Consider the following 23467-nt stretch of genomic DNA (forward strand, 5'->3'; position numbering starts at 1 on the left):
ACATGTTTACCATTTGTAACAGCTAATCATCACAGCCCCTCACTTCAATCCAAAACTCGGTTTGGATACAGGTCCGTCAGATGCCTCATTCCAAAGCACACGTGCCCAATAACCCTTCCAAATCTAAAGACAGTCACCCTCATACTGAAACACTTCTCTATCGACTTTCTAGATGATTGGATCTGCGTGCTGTTCTGAGTGAAAGAACAACCTTACAAAGAGACCTTTTTCCAAAATGGCATTGCCCTTTACATTCGAAAGTCATCCGGCATTGCATTTCTTCCATTAGTTCAGGGTTGCTGAATTTCCACTTATTTCTCCCGTCAGTAGATATATGGGAATATGCACGGATCAGAAAGTCCAGGTCAGTTTTGTTGAGCAACCTGAGGGTGAGTCTGGCTTGATTGGTGTTCTCACTGGGCTACTGGTCAGAACTCAGGGGTGTAGAGTCTTAAATATCTACCAGCCTGCAAGGCTTCTAATCTTCATGGAGAAAACAAGACCCACAGGGAAATATAGAACAAAAACAAAAAAACAAAAATTAGGCAAGAAGATAAAGTGAGAGTCAGAGCATCCCTCAGAAAACAAAAACAATGATTAAAAAGTAAGTGTATTGAACAGGATAATCTAAAGATACGATGGGAATGGGGCCCTTAGTGTTGTGCAATTAGGCAGACTCATGTATGCACCAACAACTGTACTAAACACTTTACATTAATTTCCTCAATTCTCACAATAAGCCTGAATATAAACCATGTTATTGTATACAATTTCCAATGAGGAAAGTGAGGCTCAGTGAGATTAAGGATCTTTCCCAAAGTCACACAGCTACTACATGACTTCTATGAATTGCTGTGCAAATTAGCAAAAATACGGAGAAGTCCTATGCATCGGTGAGATGTGCTGGCTTTAAGATGCTTGAGTTTTAGTCCTGAGTCTGTTTCTCACCAAACATATGCTCATGGGCTAATCTCTTCCCCATTTCTAGCCTCAGTTTCCTTAACTGTCAGATGAGAAGACTGAACCATAGCTGCCAATTAAATGGGGGGGTTGCTACCTGTAGATAGTTGGTGCTGGAAAAACAGAAGAAGAGGTCTAATTTGCTGTAGACTCAGGCAGAGGGAAGACTAGAGGGGTCACAGGAGGCCATGCTTGACCTGAGATGCAAAAGGTAAGTAGAAGTTTGTGGGGACTAGGACTTGAGGGACTGGGAAGAGCACATGCGAAGGGGCACACTGGTGAGCATCATAAGGAAATCTTGAAAAAATGGTACATTCAGGACTTTGGGAGGTCACTTCTCCTCTCTGCCTCCCACTTCGTTGGTTTTTAATCTGTGAGATGAAATAATTGAGTTGGATGCTCTGGGAGTTCAATTTCTCCATGGTATTATCTAGAACACCAGAAAGTATATTTTATTTGGTATATTTACAGTAATGACAATGTCCACCATTTACCCAGACAACTAGTTATCTAGTTAGGATCCCTTTCCTTCTAATCCCAACATCTCACTCCAGTCACCAGATTGCCTGGACCCAAATCCAGCCCTCCCTGCCAACTGGTAGCCCTGGAACCCCGGGCCAGTGACATCGCCTTGCATGCACCACAAATCTATCATTTTTTAGAAGATATTTGAGATAATACACAAAGTGTCTCTATTAAAGATGATAAAACAGGAAATAGTGACTAGGTTGGACTACAGTTCTTTTCAACTGTCTTCTGCTCCCAGAGCTGGAATGAATTTGGTCTTCAGTTACATTATTGGAGCGAGAAAAAAAGAACATCTTCATTTTCCTAACACTAGCCTTCCACCTGGAAACCTGAGGTTGATTTGGTAGACACTTAAGACTCAGCAGGCATTCCCCCTTCCCATTTCATTCTGCTCACAGCTGGACTCCAGAAACCTTGGAACATTAACCTACCATAACCCCAAACCATGATCAATACCGATGTTAACAAACATATTTTCAAGTTTGGTCTGCTAACACAACTTCCAGTCACCATCAATGGCAGAGCCCGATCTTTTTTTCTTCAAGTATAAATCAAGTGATTGCATCCTCTTCCTGACCTGTCATACCACCTGTAAATCCACTACAAACATCATTTTAATCAAGTCCTGCTATAAAAGCTAAAACCTGACGTTTTTACCAGCTAATGCCAGGCCACTTTCCATCCAACAAATGGTAGACAGACAAGAGAATGAATCTGGGTATGAATGGATCAAGTGCAGCAGGGGGAGACAAGAAAAGATAATCTCGACTATGGCATAACTTTCCCAGAGGCTCAGACCAGGTTAAGAAGTACAGAAAATTAGGGGTTCTGCTCTTCAGAACTTGAATAAATGAAAGAAGACAATCCCAAATGAAATGAACTCAATAATTAATGTATAAAAAGGTCCAAAGAAAAAGAAAGTGGAATTAAGCATGTGAATCAAAGTCCTTTTTTGTTTGTAACCTTACCATTTCCAAACAGTTTTCATGGCAAACGACAGCACAACATAGCATCTGTGGTGTAAGGTGTTGAACACCTCTGCAGGTGTTAAACATATATACTGAATGTGCTAAGACACAGCAGCAAATAGAACCTCTTCTTCATCACCTTCTCCAAACTTAAATTCAACAGATCACAAAAGATTGTTTTCCTATTTAAAAACCCACTTAGACTGTGGCATTCACTCCTTTTGCTGTGGAAGCCAGAGAGGCACATAGTGGTCTTCCAAGCCCAGGGATGGGTGGGTTGCCTAGGAAAACTAGCTTGGCTGGGGTTAATCCTCCACAGAAGAAATAACATTCATCTCCCACTGTGGGGCAAATCAAATTAGAGATGGCTCTAGAGAGCCTTCTCTCTGTAAAAGAGGCATCCCCAGCACATACTTCCTACAAAAAGGGTTGTTCCGACTCATACCGTGAAGGAGACTGAGTTTTATCTGAATGGCATATTACTTTGGAGTTTGGGAATGGGAAAGGTTTGGAAGATGTAGGACACTGATGTATCAAAAATTGATTCTGTTAGTGGGGAATTTTGATTCCATCTCTGTGGTTGCAGCCTGATGAGTCATGTGATGAAGCTTCCTTCTGACTCAGACATTTCCTCAACATTCACACCCCTCTCTCCAAGCCTGATTCCATGTGAAACCCAACAGCAAGTCCATTAGGACCTACGGCTGGAGAGCTTGATGCAAATGCTTGTTCTGATGCACATAAACTGGAACCTAAGAGGAAAAATCATGCAATTATTAAAAGTGCCCACATTAGGATCTTAGTTAATAGCAATAGGACCTTGGCCTAATTACTTGACCCTTCAGAAATGTGTTTTCCTAGCTTATAGACTAGAAATCCAGAATATTAACCCCGAAAGGCAAACCTAAGTCTCAAATGATGTCTGTAAAACCTTCAGCATGGTGCCTGGCGTGTAATAAGGGAGCACTGAGTGGAAGGTCCTATTGTAAGGGAACAATGAGGAACAGAAATAGAAGGAAATGGTCCTCAGGAAATGGGCACAACACCAGCACTCTGGGGCCTCTAGCCCTGTCACAAGCATGGAGCTGTAAGCACCCCTCCCAAAGTGAAGGGGAAAATGAGGGGGTCTTCCACTGGAGCTTCCATGAGCTTAAAAACAGGGACATCTGCCTTCTTAATCTCTGTACTAGAAATGCCTACTACAGGCCTTGGCAAATGGCAAATGTTTGATGAATATTTGAATAAATGAATGAGCCCACCCCAAATCAACAAAGTTAAAACCATAATAATAACAATTTCAAATTTGTATAGTGTGTACTAAATGCGAGGTACACATAGCAAACACTTTCCAAACATGAACTCATTTAATCCTCACATCAACTCTATGAGGGGTGTCCTACTATTATGCTTACCTTGGGCAAGATGAAACTGAGGCTCAAGAGAGGGTAGTAATTTTCCCAATGTCACACAGCTAATAAGTAGCAGAGCTGGAATATATACAGTAGAATATTAGTCATCAAAAAATGAAATCTTTCCATTAGCAATGACGTGGATGGAACTAGAGGGTATTATGCTAAATGAAGTAAGTCAATCAGAGAAAGACAATTATCATATGATTTCACTTAGATGTAGAAGTTAAGAAACAAGACAGAGGATCATAGGGGAAGAGAAGGAAGAATAAAATAAGACAAAAGTCAGAGAGGGAAACAAACCATAAGAGACTCTTAACTCAAGGAAACAAACTGAGGGTTGCTGGAGAGGAGGTAGGTAGGGGAATTGGGTAACTGGGTGATGGGCATTAAGAAGGGTGCATGATGTAATGAGCAAATGGGTGTTATATGTAACTGATGAATCACTGAATGCTAGAGTCCATAATTCATATTAAACTATGAAATAATAATTTCATTATTAGTAAAACTAATAATATACTATATGTTAATTAATTGAGTTTGAATTTAAAAATTAAAAAAATAAACACAGGCAGCCTGGGTTTCAATTCTGTGCACTTAAATCTAAATGTATTACGTACCTCAAAAAAAGAAATTTGCTCATTAAAAAAAAACACACTAATTCATGCTTGCTTTAGAAAATTAGAATGTACAGAATATTAATCTTTTGGTTTACTGCCTTCTAGGCTTTTTTTCTATCTATTTGATCAGTTACAACCATAACCTGCATACAAATTTACAACCTTTTAAAGGGACTGGTTGCATAATGAACTCTGCCAAATTTTGTAAAGAATTTTTGCAGATTGAAAACTTTAAAAAAAACCTATTTATTACTTGCTTGTAATGATGCCCAGCCCCAAAGTTGGAGTTCTTCCCAGCCCTTTGGTCACAGGGGCTCTGACAGAGCTTTCTTCCCAGAATTTGGGTCTGGAATATGGAAGCTGATAATACTTAAGGTGTCTATAGCCTGATTTTATACTCTCGAGAACATTCAACTGTTCATCATGTTCAGCATTATTGTTCCCTTCACAATCTACTCAAAACTCTACTCCCCCCATCCTCCTCCACATCTCCCAGTTAGGGGTCTATTTGGACAACTGCTATTGAAGGTATCAAGGGACAGTAAGCACTTTTTTCCCTTTGAATTCTTGTTAGTTTATTCCTCTGGGTCCTGTGAGTTACAATCCACAGAAAGTAGAGCTTGTGTTTTTCCAGAGCAGTTAATAAAGTGTTACAGGTGAACTTTGTGCATTCTCTGCCCATCGCTGCTATCCAAACACAACATTTATTGAGCCTTTATACCTGTAGAAAAGATGTGCAGGATGCAAGAATTGGAAGCCTTTATTTTTTTCCTGATATTGACCTAAGTAATTCCCCTTATTTCTCTCTCTCTTTTTTTAATTGGAGTTCAATTTGCCAACATATAGCATATCACCCAGAGTCCCCTTATTTCTCAATGTGACTTTACCTAGAAATAAATGGGCCAAGACAGTGATTCCAACTTTTGGCTGAATGTTGGGCAAAGAATCTGAATAGACATTTGTCTAAAGAAGATACACAAATGTCATCATAAATGCATGAACATATCTCAACATCATTAGTGATCGGGGATATGAAAATGAAAATCACAATAAGGTACCACTTTATGCCATTAGGATGGCTATAAGCAATAAAATATATAATAACAAATGTTGGTGAAGATATGGGGAAATTAAGACCCTCATACTCTGCTGATGGGAGTGAAAAATAGGCAGCCACTGTGGAAAATAGTCTGGCAGTTCTTCAAAAAATTCAACAGAGAGTTAGAAGATGACCAAACAGTTCCGCTACTAGGTACATACATAGGACAAATGAAAGTACATGTCCATACAAAACTGTGCACACAATTGGTCACTGTGGCATTAGTCATAATAGCCAAAAAGTGGAGAAAATCCAAATATCCATCAATTGACAAATAGGTAAATAAAATGTGGTATATCCATATAATGAAATATTATGCAGCAACAAAAATGAAATGAAGTCCTGACAGATGCTAAGACATGGATGAACTTTGAAAGCATTATGCTAAGTGAAAGAAGCAAGTCACAAAATACCAGATACTGTATCATTCCATTTATATGCCATTTCCATAAGAGGCAAATCTCTACAGATAGAAAGTAGATCAGCAGTTGCATTGGGCTGGGAGATGGAGTGATGGGAAATTGAGTATGCTGTTAATGGGTACCGGGTTTCTTTGAGGAGCTATAAAAATCCTAAAAGTTGACTAAATCCTAAAAGTCCTAAAGTTGACTGTGGTTATGGTCATATGACTATGAACACACTAAAAATTTTTGTATTATACAGTAGTCCCCCCTTATCCAACAGTGTTGCTTTCTTTTTTTTTAAAGACTTTATTTATTTATTCATGAGAGACACACAGAGAGAGGCAGAGACAGGCAGCAGGAGAAGCAGGCTCCCTGTGGGGAGCCCAAGGCAGGACTCGAGCCCAGGACCCTGGGATCACAACCTGAGCCAAAGGCAGACACTCAACCACTGAGCCACCCAGATGTCCCCAACAGTGTTGCTTTCTGTGGTTTCAATTGCGTGAGGCTGACTGTGGTCTTAAGCAAATGATCCTCCTTCTGACATAGCATCAGGTCAATAGTAGCCTAACACTATGTCACAGTGTTCACAGCATTCACCTCACATCATCTCACCACATTCCAAAGGGAGAAGGGTAAGTACAGCACGATAAGATATCTTGAGAGAGAGAGTGCATGTGCACCAAAGGGTATATTCACATAACTTATTACATTATATTGTTATAATTATTATATTATTATTTTTTATATTTTATTATTTAGAGACAGCGGGAGAGAGAGAGAGCATGAGTGGGAGGGGAGGAAGAGAGGGAGAGGGAGAAGCAGACTCCCTGCTGAGCAGGGAGCCCAATGAGGGATATGATCCTAGGAATCCAAAATCATGATGTATGTGAGCCAGAAGCAGATGCTTAACCAACCAGGCCACCCAGGCACCCCTATTCAATTTCATTAGTAGTATTATCATTTATCTCTTACTGTGCCTAATTTATAAATTAAATTTTATCATAGGTATGTAGGTATAGGATAAAACATAGTATACAAGGGATTCAGTACTCTCCAGTTTCAGGTATCACTGGGAGTCTTAGAACAGGGACCACTGTACAGTTTAAGTGGATGAATTGTATGTGTGTGAATTATAGCTCAATAAAGCTATTTTTTTATCCATCAAGATACGTAACTAATTCAGTCAGACAATTGCCATTTTATCATTAAGAGGCTCAGACACACCAGACATTTTGACTCAGTTTTTCTTTTGTCTGGGTATGCTAACCATCCAAAAACTCAGTGTCTCACAATGGTGAGCATTTGTTTAGCTCATAAATCTGTGGGTCTACTGGGCTAGGCTGGGCTGAGCTGGCTGATCTTGACCTGATTCACTCACATGTTGGTCAGCTGGTCATTTGGCTAAGATTTGGCCAGTCTAAGATGGTTTTGGCTAGAGTGATTCATCTCTACCTCACATGATCTCTCCTCCAGAGGGCCAGCCCAGCTTTGCTCACATGGAGATAGTAGGGTTCTAAGAATAAATGGAAGCCTGTCAGACCGCTTGAGCCTTAGGCTGAAACTGGAAATTGACACAAAGTCACTTGACCGCATTTAATTGGCCAAAGCAAGTCATCAAACCAACCAAAATTAAGGTTTGTGGGAGAGGTCTGAAAATCACATTACAAAAGAGAAGGGTACAGAAAGCAGTAAAGAATTAAGGCAATTGTCATAATCAATCTATCCCATAGTCTTTGGGGCAATGTCTAGCTTTTAATTTCACTCATCTTTGTGGGTAGCTTTGGGCACATTTATTGCTTCTTCTTATAAAAGAGATAAGGCCTACTTGACCTTCAATCAGATTTCTGGGTTGAAATTAGATTAAAAACTCCTTTAGACTACTTATTTCAAAAAAATTAAAGTTAAATGCAAAAAGTATTCCATACTTATTAGCAGCAAGTGTCTTATGATCTATGGATTTAAATAAGGCAGAGTTCAAGTTCTCACATACAGGAGAGACCCGAGATTTCTGAGAATTAGAAACCTATTTAGGTAATATCTTCCTTGGAATGAAAGCAGAGTGGAGAAAATTCTTACATAGCCAATGTAATTCATCCATTCTAATCCATTCACTTTATCATGACCCAGTAGAAGACAATAGGGACAAATTAGAAGAATGAATGAGACTTTATCCATTTTTTTCTTGGAGCAAGTAGAAGTGAAAATAGGAAAAGAGAAGCTACATTCTAGAATCCAGAGCGTGAGAGAGTTTCAAGGAGGATGGGGAGTCGGCAGCAGCAAATGCATCTGTGAAAACCAGTAGAGTGACAGGGAAAAGGATCCATTGGATTTGGCAGAGCACATTCATTCTATAAATGTTAGTTGAGAAGATACAATATGCTAGGCCCTCTGTCAAATGCTAGAACACAGAATGGCTGTCTTCTCAATCTCAAAGAACAAACCAGTGGGAGAAAATAGACATAAAAAAAAAAAAAGCCAGCAATTCAATGTGAAAAAAAATGTTTTGATGGAAGTTATTGGTCTCCTTACAAAGTATGCTTTTGGTGGAAAGAGAAAGCCTGAAGCAAGCCTACTGCATGTTGGATAAGAAGAAAAGATAAAGACTAATAATAGTTATTGAAGAGAAGAAGAAATCGGGAGCAGCTTGAGGGAAAGATTGAGCCCTGAAAATTTTTGCTTTGTTTTGTCTTTGTTTTTATTCTTGTGTGGAGACCACCAAAGCATGTTTGATGGCTACCGAAAGAAGCCAAAAGAGAAGAAGAGCTTGTAACGAGAGAGAGGCATTAGCGTCACCTCCTAAACAGAAGCTAGATCCGTGCAATAGGAAGATTTATTTGGGAAAGGAGTGAGAACCACTTCATCCTCTGAGCAGGAAAGGAAACAGGAAACTTGGACATTGAATATCTAAACCCAGAGCGGTTTGTGTCCATTGGGGTCCACAAGAGGCGATCTAGGGAGACTTACTTTGGATCAAAAATATTGGCATTCTTCGGGTATTTCTAAGGTTTACCAGGAACACACGACAAGATAAGTGAAACTGGGAGTTTCCAGGAGAGCGTGGACATGTGTTTGCTTCCATACCCCTTTTTGGAGACAGATGTGCAGCAAGTTGAGAGAAACCACAGGAGCAGGTCTCCGTTTTCCTGCTGGGGTGGCACAGGTCATCTGTGGACAGGAGCAGGTGAAGGGAAGGATGGGACTTGGCAGAGAAAGGCAGTGTCCCTGAGCAACTGACACGGGATGGGAAAGGGTGCCAACCAGGAGTCATCTCCTACATCAACAACTGCCGAGGGATTCATATATTCCGGGAGGAATGCTGAAGAGGTCATGCTGGTTTATGGGAAGCCTAATTAGAAAAGTTAATCAGATGCAAAATTCTCCCAATGAAGTCCACGCATTCCCAAGCTGGAGAGCTATGATTTGAGGATTGCCTGCTGTTCTGGATCGTGTGTGCTGCCAACTCTCCTCTATTACTGCAGATAATTGTGTCAGCTCCGTGGAGTGTCTCTATATATAAATGTGCAGGGCGTGTCACACTTTTCCTGGGTGCCACTTGTCTCTTGGCCAGCTTGTTGCCTTTCAAACAGTAGTCCCTGTGCTTCTGCCTGGAAGAAGGACAGTGCAGCCAGACAGGAAGGCCACGAAGCCTTCAGTGGTGTGTGAGTGCTACGTGTACCATCCTGCTTCCTGAAAACATGTCATCTCCATCCCTAAAACATTAGCTCTGATGCCTCTTATTAAAATATACTTTCTCATTTTCTAGCAGTGCAAATGTTGAGGAAGATAGCTGACACTTTTATATTTTCCTTTCTTGACAGTAAAATTTAAAATAACTGTTCTGAAGATGAATTGCTGACTACTTCTAATCATAATCTGGATGTATTTTTTTTTTAAATCCCGACACAGGTTTTGAAGTCGACAATTCTAGACTAGAAAATCAACTCTGTAAACTGGGATCTGCTAAGCTCTCTGAGCCTCTGTTTTATTCTCTGTATTTTGGGCCAACTAATGTATGCAAGTAGGTGTATAAAGTAGGTACACAGAGAATAGAAAGATAGTTGATAGATAGAGGAAGGCAGACAGGCAGAAAGATAAATAATAGTGATGAAATGATGAAAATGATGGATGGATGGATGGATGGATGGATGGATGGATCGTTGGATGGATAGATGGATGGATGGACGGATGGACAGATATGCTAGTAAAGGAGAAAGGAACGAAGAGAGAAGAAAGATGCACATGTTATTCAGGGTGTACTAGTTAAGAGCACAGGCTCAGAAGTTAGACTGATGTTTCAGTAACTAGCTATGGGAAGTTGGGCAAGGTATGCCTTATTGGATGGTTGTAGGGATTAGACACAAAAATCCTATAAAATCCCTGGCACGTAGCCACCTTGGAAACTGATAGTGACTCATGCCAATTCCGTGTCAGCTACCAAGCTAAGCAATGTATGCACGTTAACTTACTTAATTCTTCTACCATTGCTCCCAAGGAAGATATTGTCCCCTTTTCCAGATGAAAGGCTGAAAGTCCAGGCGACCATGAATAGCCAGGAGGTCTATGCTTTGCCCATCCTTGGGGCTGCCAACCACAAGGACTAGATGGGACTGGGCTTTAGGGAAATGAAGTAACTTATCCAAAGTTATATAGAAAGCAAAGACTAAATTGGTGATTTAAATCCAGGTACGCCTGACATCTGAATGTGTGCTTTGAAACCCTAAATACATTCCATCATAAGCACTTATGATTATGTTACTCTAATGAGACTGTTTGATAAATCAGTTTAGTGTTCAGATGAATAGAGAAGAAACAAAGAAAACTGTTGAAAATACTGTCTTTACACATCTCCATTCCTCCTTGGACCTTCCATCTCAGTTACTGAACAAATTCCATTAGCAAGTACAACTCTGGCTCTTCTCTACTCCTGATTAACTGGGTGTAGCTTGTCCTTTGCTAAATCATCTGCAAATGTCTCTTATTTCCCAACCAATAGCTATTGGCCACTGTTGCCTCTCTGTCCTACTGTCCCCTGAAAGAACAAAAGCCAATTTAAATCCTAGCCCTAGGAAATCATAATTAGGAAGCTAGGGCTCTGTTCTCTTCTTCCCTGCTCTGACAGATTCCACAACTGAAGGCCCAGCCTCAGCACAGAGTCAGGAAGGTGGAGACACTAACCAGCATTTAGATATTTCAGCCTGGAATAGACACTGAAGGTGGCAGGATGCAGCTTCCGGCTCGTCTGAGAGTTGTCAGCACCTCAACCTAGCTTATCATCCCCACGTTGGGCTCAACTCCAGAGTTTAAGAGCAGCGTGACTAAAACATTTGAGGAACCCCTCTGTCCACGGTTCTAAAAATTAACACCTTGGAAGCATCCTTCTTGCTTTCTTTAAATACCATTGACTTCTGTCCAATCTCTGTGAAGAACGCAGAATCCAGTGCCTTGCCTTGCCCGTCTTATAAACATTTCTGATAAAGGGGAAGCTTAGTGTAGAAATGCAATAATTTGACCCACGCTGAACAAAATTTACATCAGAATGCAAAATATCCAGTTATATTAAAGTAAATTATTCTTTTATATTTTTTTATATTTGATGATAAGTTTCTAATTGCTAGCCCTTAGGAGATACATATAAATCACAATGTGGCATTTTATTTTTAAATGTCAATATTTATAATTTGCTGAAAATAACATCCCTGGCAATTGTTTAAAATTCAGATGAGAATTTCAGATGTCAATTCAAAAACTTCTGATCACATTATTTTCCAAAATTATTTTCAGAGATACTAAGCAAACACATTTGGAGACTGCTGTTAAGCCAAAAAAGAGATATGATAGAGAAAAAACATGGAGGTGCAAAAATTCAAATAATTTTTTTAGGTCTATGCTAACTTTTAAGTACCTGTCTCTCCCCAACTACTGTGCAAGTTTGTTCATGGCTGAAACTAATCTGCAGTAGGTATGGATGGTACCCGCCATGTAAGCAGGTGCACAAACATGGAGTCTTCATGTAGACATGACAACTTCTCAAAGCTCAGGGACTACCCATCACCTTCATCTCTTTCCTCTGGCTCCCTCCTCCAGGTCTGTAGACTGCTAGATGCTATTCCATGAGGCAGGAAAGTTTCAGCAGGAAGGCAGTGGTTAACAGAGATTCCTTTGTTCATACCCTAATTAAAACATATTTATTGATAACCTCGATCTAAATATGTTCTAAGAGGTGAGGAAGGCTTTGCTGTGGAAGAGTCATTTCAGCCCTGACCTAAATGATTCCGAGGAGCTACTGGTGGGGAAAGTCCAGGAAAAAGCATCCCGGGGGGGAGGGGGTGGAGTGCAGGAACACATTCCTAACACCTGAACATCTTTGAAAAAGAAAAGGAAGACCAACATGGCCAAAGCACAGTAACTGAAAGGAAGAGAGGTATGGAAATAGATGAGAAATGTACTAGGTGGTATAATGCCATGATAAGGAATTGTAATTAATCCTAAATATTAAAAGAAGCCATTTGAAGGGACGCCTGGGTGGCTTAGCAGTTGAGCATCTGCCTTTGGTTCAGAGTGTGATCCTGGAGTCCCAGGATCAAATCCCACACCGTGCTTGCTGCAGGGAGCCTGCTTCTCCCTCTGCCTATGTCTCTGCCTCTGTGTGTGTGTGTGTGTGTGTCATGAATAAACAAATAAAATAAATAAATAAATAAATAAATAAAAGAAACCATTTGATTTATATTTTTGGAAGCTCATCCTGATTTCCATGTGAAAATATGTAGACAATATAGTATAAGGGCTTTGGGTAAGGTCAATAGGTTACACACACACACACGTGCATGTTTTCTTTCCCATTGACACTCTGCTACACTTACAGTGAAGATATTTTGTTTTAAGGCATACACTCAAAATATTGGGGAGAACAAGGGAATAAAAACTTTGAAAGTTGGGGGACACATAAATAACTGACAAATGACTTACAAGATCTAAGATATCAACTCATCTTCTAGAGTAAGGAAATCTGAGGACCAACTTAACTTGAGTAATAGAATCCTCAGAAGGCTTTAGAAACTTTACAAGTAGGAGACAAGGAGATCAAAGGAAGAAAGACTAAAAAAATCTGCTTCAGTTTTTGGATATCCAGATCCCCTTCCCCACTCCACAGGTAAGTGATTGCCACCACCTTGAAAAAGACAAGAAGTTTCATTCTCTACAGAGAGTAGAATAGTGGATCTGCAGTCTTGGAGACATCAGATCCATCTGAGGGCAAGATTGTCAAATGAGAAGATTAAGTGAACTTATGTATTTTAGATGCTGAAAACCCCAAGCATGTTTTCTTCTTTTAATTCCAGAATACTGGCATTCATATCTTCTAGAAGATTCTTTTAAGAGGAAAATGGGAAAGAAAAGGTTAAAAATGTTTAAGTATCAGTCCTGAATATTCCACAGTGAGATAATACATGTTGTGAAAAAAAATGAGAGAGAACAAAGACAATTAAAGAAGGGGAAATATAAAAAAAATAGTTTAAGAATATATAAACATAGGGCAGCCCTGGTGGCACAGCAGTTTACTGCTGCCTGCAGCCTGGGGCATGATCCTGGAGACCCAGAATCAAGTCCCACATCAGGCTCCCTGCATGGAGCCTGATTCTCCCTCTGCCTGTGTCTCTGCTTCTCTCTCTCTCTCTCTCTCTCTCTCTCTCTCTGTGTGTGTGTATGTGTGTCTCTATGAATATATAAATAAAGCCTTAAAAAAAGGAATTGACAAAGATTGATTAACATTTAAAAAAAGAATATATAAACATAATATTATTTTCCACATTTAAAAATTTACTGAATGCTCAGCATAATGAAAAAAAATAAACCCAAATCCAATGGCATTATTATGAATGTTCAGAACACCAGGGATAAAAAGATTCTTAAAGATCTAACAACAACAAAAACAACAACCAAGAAAATTCACATACAAAGGCTAAGCAATCAAAAAGTCTTCATACTTTTTAATAGCAATACTGGATACTAGAAGGCAGGGAGTAGGGGGAAGAGACACCCTTAAAATTCATAAGGAAGTTTATTTCCAAGCTAGATTTTTATACCTAGCTAAACTCTCAATCAACAGCCAGCATGGAATTAACCATTTTTTTCAGACATGCAAAGAATTTTTTTATCCCCTTCTATGGCTTCTTTTTAGAGAAACTACTGAAGAGTAGGAATCACAAAATAGATGGAGAAAATCAACAAAGTAGTTGTGGGATATTAGAAATAGGAGACATGGCTTGAGAAAGAGATGCAAAGAATCCCCAGAATGAATGATAAGGAGGATTCCTGGATGAAAGCTGTGCCCTGGGCATCAAAAAGGCTAGTGGTCCAGGGTGATCAGAGCTAAAGACTAAGAGTATTATTAACAAAGACTAAATAGATTGGAAATACCTAGAATGTCTGTATATCTTGAGAAAAAGGAGATTTGGACAAATGGAAAAGACGCAGGATTGAATTACAGATTAGAACATAGAAGGCTATGGAAACAAGTTCAGTAGTAGCTCTGGGGGAAAATGGTGTACAGAGAAGGAAAAGTAATCCTAACTTAGTACATGGGGGGGACAGGAAGATGGCAGGAATACGCATGTATGGTGGGACCAATGGGAATTCTTAAACAATGTCTAAAAAAAGAAAGAAATCAACAGTTAGTATCCAGCTGGTTATTTAGAAGCAGAAATAAAAATAAGCATCAAAATTATCTAAAATTTTAATTATTGCTTGTGGGGAAAGGAAAGTTGAACAAGAGAGACAGAGAATTGATTTTTTTTTAAGATTTTGTTTATTTTTTTTTTGAGAGAGAGAGAGTGAGTGAGAGAGAGAAGGAGCAGGGAGAGGGACAGAAGATGGAGGGAGAAGCAGACTCCCCACTGAGCAGAGTTCCCAATCCAGGGCTTGATCCTGGGACTCCAGGATCATGACCTGAGCCAAAGGCAGATATTTGACTAACTGAGCCACCCAGGCTCCTTGAGAACTGATGTCTTATGTAAAAACTTGGTACAACTATTTTACCCTTCAAATAATATACATGAATAATAATGTTTAATGACAGCCAGATGTAAGGTGTACTTAGGTCGAGCTGTATACACATGCTATATACTCATTTAATTTTCACAGCAAGTCTAGAAGTTTGAGCTTATTTTTACTTCCATTTTCAGATGAGAACACTAAGACTCAGGGGAGTTAAATAATTACTGTATGAATACAGGGCTCGTAAGCTGCAGAGCTGGGATATAATTCAAGCAAACTGGTTCAAGAGTGACCATTCTTGAATGCTCTACCAAGGGTTCTTAAACTTGTGTAAGCCAGTGACCTCTTTGGCATTCTGGTGAAGCCCAGGGACACCTTAAATGTTTCAGCCAGAAGCAGCAGCATGCGCAAAGGTGCACAGATGTGAGCTGCAGCAGTGTATCCATAGGACCACAATTGTTCAATATTGTTAGAGAGATGCATTTTCCCTTCTCCTAATGTCTTCCCCATGGCCTCTTTCCACCCTTTTACTCACTCTATCCTGGGGGAAGTGAAGTGATCTATCTGATTGGTAAGTTTGGAAAGAATAAAATAGACCTCCCTATAGATCCTTGCAGGCAAATTATATGCAAAGAGCAGGAGTTCTGTATCTCTCCATATCATGCATTTTACACTTGCTGGTTTAAGACTCCCTGAGCCAGGATTGTCTGTGGCTGGATGGGTAACTTGCCTGGTTCAAGGCAATCAGTTAGTAGGCCCATCCCACACACACAAGCTGTGTCATCTAACTTAGTTCTGATCAGAATGAGAGGTGATATTTTGGTATTCTGGGTTCTTTGAGTTATTTTTCTTGACTTAATTCAAAACCCAGATGAATAAGAATAATACTATGCCCCTCAGAAACTCCAAAAACCATAGCTCAATTAAAAAATATTTTATTTATCTGTTTATTTGAGAGAGAGAGAGTGAGCATGGGCATATAGGAAGGTGAGGAGCAGAGGGAGAGGGACAAGCAGGCTCCTGCTGAGCACAGAGCCTGACTTGGGGCTCAATTTCACGACCCTGAGATCATGACCTAAGCTAAATGAAGAGTTGGATGCTTAACCAACTGAGCCACTCAGCCACTCACACACAACCCCCTCCCCCCAGCTCAATCTTAAGTAATGATGGGAGATGCAGGCACATGTAAAACTAGGGTGGGAAACAGGAAAGATACTGAACAGGGATCTTGTGGTGATTCATGCTTTGGAATTCTGATTTTAACTTGAGGGCAGTGGGAAGCCACCAAAGGATTTAAAGTAAGGGAGTAACATGGCCAGATCAGCATGTCGGAAAAAATCATTTGATAGAAGAATGGATTGGAGCCAAGGCAAGACTGGTAAAAGGAAAAGAATTTGAAATCTATAACAATCTGTCCAGAAGTCAGGCTGAGGAAGTAGACACGGAGGGGTAGTTATGGATTCTAGAGATACCGAAGGAATTTCTTTATGAGACTTCCTCATAAAGAGGAATTCCCCCACTCTGCTACACCTGCAGGTGAAAAATAAGCTCTCTTCTCCGAATTCCATTTTCTTTGGTTCCTAACTCCCTTATGGTCTTTGTATTTTCACTCTTCATCATAGTTATCTACCTGTGTTTTACTTAACCAACAAGATTGTCACTTCATGACAATGGAGAGTTTTATGATTCATCTTTATTACCCTCACTGACCCTGGTCAGAGTTAGCCACAAACAAATTCATGGAATGGATTCGCCTTTATAATTAGGAAAGAAAGATTCTGGCAAAATCAGTGAAAGGTGAGACTGAAAAAAAGCAGCAATTAGTTATTGCAGCATAAAAAACCATTCCCAAAACATAGGAACTCAAAACAGCAACCATATTTTTAGTGCCCACTAATTCGCAGGTCTGATGTGTGGTTCTGCTGACCAGCACCAGGGAGAGACTTACTGGCTGGCCTCAGTCATGTGTCTGTGGTCATCTGATGGGTGGCCAAAAACCAGCCAAGCAAGGATGGCTGTCAGCTGGTGGGATGAGGACTCCTGGACCACACACTTCTCATTATCCAGTGCACTAGTCTGGCCTTGTCATGGTGGCAAGCCAAATTTCCAAGAGAGCAAACAGAAGGATTCAAGGCCACTTGAAGTGGAACGATAGTACTTCTGCTGCATTCTCTTGGTCAAACACCAAGTCACAACACCAGCCGGAATTTGAGAGATAGGCAAGTAGAGATGGGAAGAACTCCAAAACCACACGGTCAAGGGCAAAGATCAGGGAGGGATGGAGAACAGGGAACATTTCTGCAAACATTATACTAGAGGGAATTTTGAGGTACAGCTCTGGCTGCAGTGAAATAATCCCCTTACCAGCAGCAACCATGAGAAAGATTTGCTTGAAGATCATGGATGATGATGAGGAGGAGGAGGAGGAGAAAGAACACTGCAAGTCTTGTTAACAATGAATCCAGCTATTGTAATCCCCATTTTACAGGTATGAAAATTTCATCTTCATGCAGGGAGGTACTTTACTCCAGGTTAACTATAAGGTGATAAGTAGCAAGCCTAGAAACATATGAAGTCACCATATGGAATGGGGGACAGCCAGCTGGGGCCCAACTGCATGGAAAATTTGCCAGAAGTTTCCCTCCTTGTTTGAGAGCTGCAGGAGACTTTTCATATAGGCTCGTTTTCCCTGTTGCATCTTTCTCTGTTCATCTCTCTTGATTATCCCTATCCTGGTTAAGTCTATTTCTCAGATTTAGTTTATAATGTTTTATCATAAAAGATCTTTTTTTTCACTGCTTTATAGAGACATGGAGAGGATTAACAATTAATTTAGTGTTCGCAAAATGCCTCGAGCACCTTGGAATTAAACATGTCATGTGCAAATAAATAAATAAAAGCTTTTGAGTATAGAGACATTGGTCTTCTCTGAGATACATACTCAGAGTATCTACATGCATGCATGCACACTGAAAATCGGCTGATTCCACTAGACAAGGACCAGATGATCCCAGAATTTGCTCTTCCATGGGTGTGGTATTAGAAGGGAGAGATGAAAGCCAAGATTCCACCATCCACCACATTTTCTATCTGTATGTGAGCGATATGAAAATCAATAGAAATGTTCAATGTTTGATAACCCAAGTACCCCCCACCACACACACGTGCACACACACACACACACACACACACACACACACACACATACATGCTGCTTTCCAGGATCCAATGAAGCTGACAGGTGGCTGAGCAATGAGGAGGAAGAGAAAGATATGCTTCAAAGTAGAGACAGCAAGAAGTTTGAAGCTTACATAGTGACAATGAACAGTTCATGAACATATTTTGTTTTTGTCTTTTATTTTATTTATTTTTTAGTAGGCTCCATGCCCAACGTGAGGCTCAAACTCAAGACTCTGAGATCAAGAGCCAGCCAGGCACCCTTATGAACATTGTTTGTTTGTTTGTTTGTTTGTTTAGAGATTTTATTTCTTTTTTTTTTTTTTTTTTAGAGATTTTATTTCTTTATTCATGAGAGACACAAAGAGAGGCAGAGACACAGGCAGAGGGAGAAGCAGGCTCCCTGCTGAGCAGAGAGCCTGAGGCACAGGACTTAATGCCAGGACCCAGGATCACAACCTGAGTCAAAGGCAGACGCTCAACCACTGAACCACCCGGGTGCCCCTATGAACATATATTTATGTTGATAGGTAGTTTCTTGGCACTTCCCTCTCCAGCTACTGTGGATAGGACCTCCACCCTGCTACCAGTCCTAGCTTCTTGAATTTCAGCTAAGTGTAGGATCTCCTGAGAACACAGCATTCATAGTAGCCTGAGGTTCAGGGAACCCCTGGAACTCATAATTTACCTGAAATAGGTACACGTTTATATTCTGTATGAGCTGCCCTGAAACTATTTAAAATGTATTCTCTTTGTAAAACCCCTTTCAAGTCCTAAACAACTATTGTATGAATGAATTCTTAGAGTAAAACTTATGATTGCCAGGTTTGTGGATTTATAATCAGATAAAGCAGACCAGATGAGAAAAGTCTTTAATTTTTCAACCCACCCCTTCAACCACAGTGCAGTTTTAAAATTTTTCTTTTAGAGAGAGAGAGAGTGAGAGTGGGAGAGAGCACAAGCAGGGAGGGGCAGAGGGAGAGAGAGAATCCCAAGCGGGCTCCACACCCAGTGGAGAACCCAATGTGGGACTTGATCCCATGACCCTGAGATCACAACCTAAGCCAAAGTCAAAAGTCAGATGCTTAACTGACTGTGCCACGCAGGCACCCTAGTACATTTTTTAATAGACTTCCTATTTATTAGAGCAGTTGTAGGTTCACAGCAAAATTAAGAGGAAGATACAGAGATTTCCTATATACTCTCTACTCCCACACGTGGGTACCTACCCATTATCAACACCACTCAGGATACATTTGTCACAATCACTGAACCTACATGGGTAAGTTTTACCCAAAGCCCATAGTTTACATTGGGGTTCACTCTTAGCGCTGTATATTCTATGGGTTTGGAAAATTTATGACGTATATCCATCAGTGTAGTATCACTCATGGTAGTTTTGCTGCCCCAAATCATGGCACATTTTTGGTGAATGATTTTCCCTTCAAGGCTGCTCTTGATTTCACTTTGACCAGATTAGAGGAACAGGAAGATAACACAGCCTATGAGTAGCCCTAACTTCTAAACATTAGAAGAAACAAGGGATGGAAGGTGGACAAAGAAACCAACATATGCTGGGCATCTCTAGACACTGGTTAAGTTCTGTTTTCCTGCATTATCTCACTTTAGTCCCCCAGACCCTTTGGGGTAGATGTCTTCACCTACATTTTCTTTATGAAGTCGATGAGGCTAAGTATCTCATATAGCTCTTAAATGGACTATAAACTCCTTGAGGAGAGGACAGTATCTTACTCATCTTCATACCTCCCCATACTTATCACAGGAACTGGAAGAAAGTAGGCACTTGGTACATATGTGCTAAAGGAAAATTAAGGAAAAGGCAGAGGTGGAATTCAAATCCATCCCTATAGGTCTCCAAAATCTGTGCAAGTTTCTAAGAACCAATTTCATGTGTGTGTGTGTGCATGTGTATGTGCACGTGCATGTGTGTGTGTAAGACCATAGAATTTTCATTCTGGCACAGGAAATGCCCAAATATGAAAATCTGCTCAGCTATTTGCCTGTTCCTCCCCTCCTTCCTGAAAATTAAGTATCAAGTGAGATGCATCTTCTTTGACTGTATTAGGATTTTTTTTATTCCTCTTACACACTTATATTTTCCTTGCCTTTTCCTACTTTCAGAAATCAGCCCTCATCTACAGAAACTGCCAAGAGATCCATTCATGCTTTTTATGGAACGGCATTTGAGTAAGACCCTTGAATTCTTGGCAAACTACCTGTTTAGATTTGAGAACTATATACAGGTAGGAAATTCTCATTTTATGACTAATTAGGACTTTGAACCCAATCCTACAACTCCAACATGACCTTGCCCCATGGCAGCACCTAGCGCTACCTTTCTATCCTCTCTTCCTTACTCACTGGGTTCCTTTTTTTTTTTTTTTTTCTCACTGGGTTCCTGATACAATGGCCTCCTTGGTGTTCAACAACTGCACACAACTCTCACCACAGGACTTTTGCACTTGCTATGCCCTCTGCCTGGATCTCTCTACTGTAAAAACCTTCCTTCATGTCACTGCATAAATGTCACTGCATCAAGATCCCATTTCTAACCACGTTATCACAAATCCTTGCCTCTACCCCATCATTCTCTATGCCTGTTTATTTTCTTCACTGTCTTAGGACTCCCTGACATATGGCAGGTGGATTTGTTCATTGTCTCTCTTTCTCCCACTAGGATGCAAGAGCTTGATTTGCTCACACTTCTACCTTCAGTGCCTAGAACAAAGCCTGGAAATATGGGAACTCAATATCTTCTGAATAAATGAATGGAATGCCCATGATGGATGGCAAACATGTGTGCCTTCACTCCCCTCTTCTGTGTCCATTTAAGACCTCGCTAACTACTGTAGTGACCATTCCTACTAAATCAGAATAGAGCCTCAGAATCCTCTCTAGGCAACAGCTACCAACCTACTGAAGTGGGCACTTGCAAAGAAAATGATGTGCCTTTCTGAGGCCAGTGTGATCTTCTGCCCTGGTGACATGAGCTGGGCCACAGACCAAGCAGGAGACCTTCATCTGTCCCTCTAGCTTCAGACCAAGGCCAGATCTAGCCAAGTGGCTCATTCCTCTGTCCTTTTTTCCACTAAGTCCATAACCTAGTCCTCTGACTTGGCCCAGGTGTGTACTGGAGCTGGCTTAGATAGCTCATGAGTGCAAATTACTCCCATCTTCTCCCAGTCTGTGTTCCATGACTTCATTGGTAGCTTAAAATCAGCCATAGTGTCAATCAGCAAGTAGTACAAATAGGGCTTTTTCTTTTCTTTTTGAGAGGGAGCTGTGAAACCAGCACACCACTTCCTAGACCCTGTGAGGTCCAGTAACCAGGGGAGCAAGTGCTGTGTTTCTTTCCTTGCCTAGAGCGGGAATGTCCCAAGTCACTTCTGTCCCAGGGCCCTAGTCTCCTTTCTGTTTGGCCTTATGAGGAATCTGGAGGTGAGAGAAGATAGGGCTTCCAGCAGGAAGCAGACTGGGTCACTGGAGGGCAGAAAGGACAGGAGCTTGCCCCCTGAAAGAAAGCGCTTTTGCCTCTTTGTTCCTTCCATGGAAACCCCTAAGTGGCTGGGACATTCTTTTTTCTTGTTAAGATATATCTGTTTTAGAGAGAGTGAGGGACCATGAAGGGTAGGAGCAGAGGGAGAAAGAAAGAGAGAGAGAAACTCAAGCAGACTCCTTGCTGAGTACAGAGCCAAACATGGAGCTCAATCCCATGACCCTGAGATCACAACTCCAGTGGAAACCAAGAGTTGGATGCTCAACCACCTGCACCACCCAAGCATCCCTTGGCTGGGGACACAGATCCCTCCTTCCAAGTAGGGAAGTGAGGTCTGAGGGAGGAAGGGACTTAGAGAGACTCTGAAGAGCAGCATCTGAGTCTGGTTTTTATATGGCCTGCCTCAGAATCCCAAAATTTTCACTACTATAGCAACACCCCTCATGTGCTGATCAAACTCAGAAAATGAGATTTAGAAAAATGCATTTCCATGAGCACAACAAAATGATTCATGAGCACAACAAGTGATTATTAAACTTGCTAACATAAATCAGACTTTCTTAGAGAGAGCATTTAAAATGCACACTCCTGAGTCTCATGTTGGAAGATTCTGATTCGGTAAGTCTAGGGTAGGGCCCTATGTTTTGTGGCTGGATAAAGCTTCCTAGGTGATTTCGATGATATTCCAAGTTAGACTTGGCAGTAAACACGGATTTGTCTTTCCTTTTTGTTTTTACTTCGCAAAATGAGCTTTTTAAAAAAATTCCTTACTTTTTGCAAGAGAACACAAGTACTTTTATCAGATAAACACATATTGAACATATAACATGAGCAAACATGATGCTGTGCTCATGAAATGGATACTTTTATTGCAGAGGTAGATGCTACTATCGTTCCCATCTTAGAGATCAGGAAACTGAGGCATGGAAGAATAAAGTCATCTGTGCAAGGCCACAGAGCTAATGAGGCAAAGCTGGAATTTACACCCAAGGTTATTTGATACTAGAACCTACACCCTTAATCACCAAGCTTACGGACTCCCGAAGACTTCCAGAAATAAAAAGACAAAAAATTTAATTTGAAAATCTCATTGAGCAAAAGGATTTTAAAAAAATAATAACGAATCTTAAACATTTCACTAAAATGTCAAATTCCATTTTTCTGGATTTTTCTCATAAAGAACTCTGGATGGTTGAAATAGATTTCTATGGGTGGAAAGCAATCAGAATAATTGGTTTGAGTAGAGCAAAGTAACCAATAAATTAGCTTGAACATGACCTTTCAGAGGCGGCTTCTATTTTGTTTCTATTCTCTGGCCCTGAATTGTCGCTTGTTAATTGGTGGTTTGTTCTGCAGTCAGGCTGCCTGTTTCTGACACTGGGTAATGCATTATGAGATAATCTACTTTCTGTGACTTCACACAGTTCCCATGGCAACCGTCAATGCCATTTCCCTGCAGAGTGGCTGCTTCGTTTGTTCCAAATATGTTGCAGGAATGTAAACATCTTCAATAAAAATGTCCAGTAACATGACAGTCCAAGCAAAGAATGACATTTATATAATTACAAATGGGAAACGATCTATAATTATCCCAACTTTTCCCCTTGGACTAAACCAGGAGAGATGTAGGGTGGTTTTGCTGTTGTTATTCTAACTTCTGTTTGAAGGGGGAAAAAATAGAGAAAAGGTTTGTTTAACAAGACTTACTTGAAGAGACACAGTACTTCTTTGAAAAGACCTTGTTCATTAAAGCTTTGGTTCATTAGAACCAAGCTGGCAACATTTCTAGAAGGA

General features: G+C 40.5%; 1 long non-coding RNA gene across 1 annotated transcript; it reads right to left on the bottom strand.

Moving 5' to 3' along the window:
• Positions 1 to 896: 896 nt before the first annotated feature.
• LOC140642932 (uncharacterized) lies at positions 897 to 23055 on the bottom strand. The gene is made up of 3 exons (XR_012039297.1): positions 22952 to 23055; positions 3869 to 3943; positions 897 to 3208 (listed from the first exon to the last, which is right to left on the bottom strand). It is a non-coding gene; the product is annotated as an uncharacterized lncRNA (long non-coding RNA).
• Positions 23056 to 23467: the final 412 nt, after the last annotated feature.

This window comes from Canis lupus, chromosome 11, assembly GCF_048164855.1.
Source record: "Canis lupus baileyi chromosome 11, mCanLup2.hap1, whole genome shotgun sequence".
Classification (NCBI taxonomy): domain Eukaryota; kingdom Metazoa; phylum Chordata; class Mammalia; order Carnivora; family Canidae; genus Canis; species Canis lupus.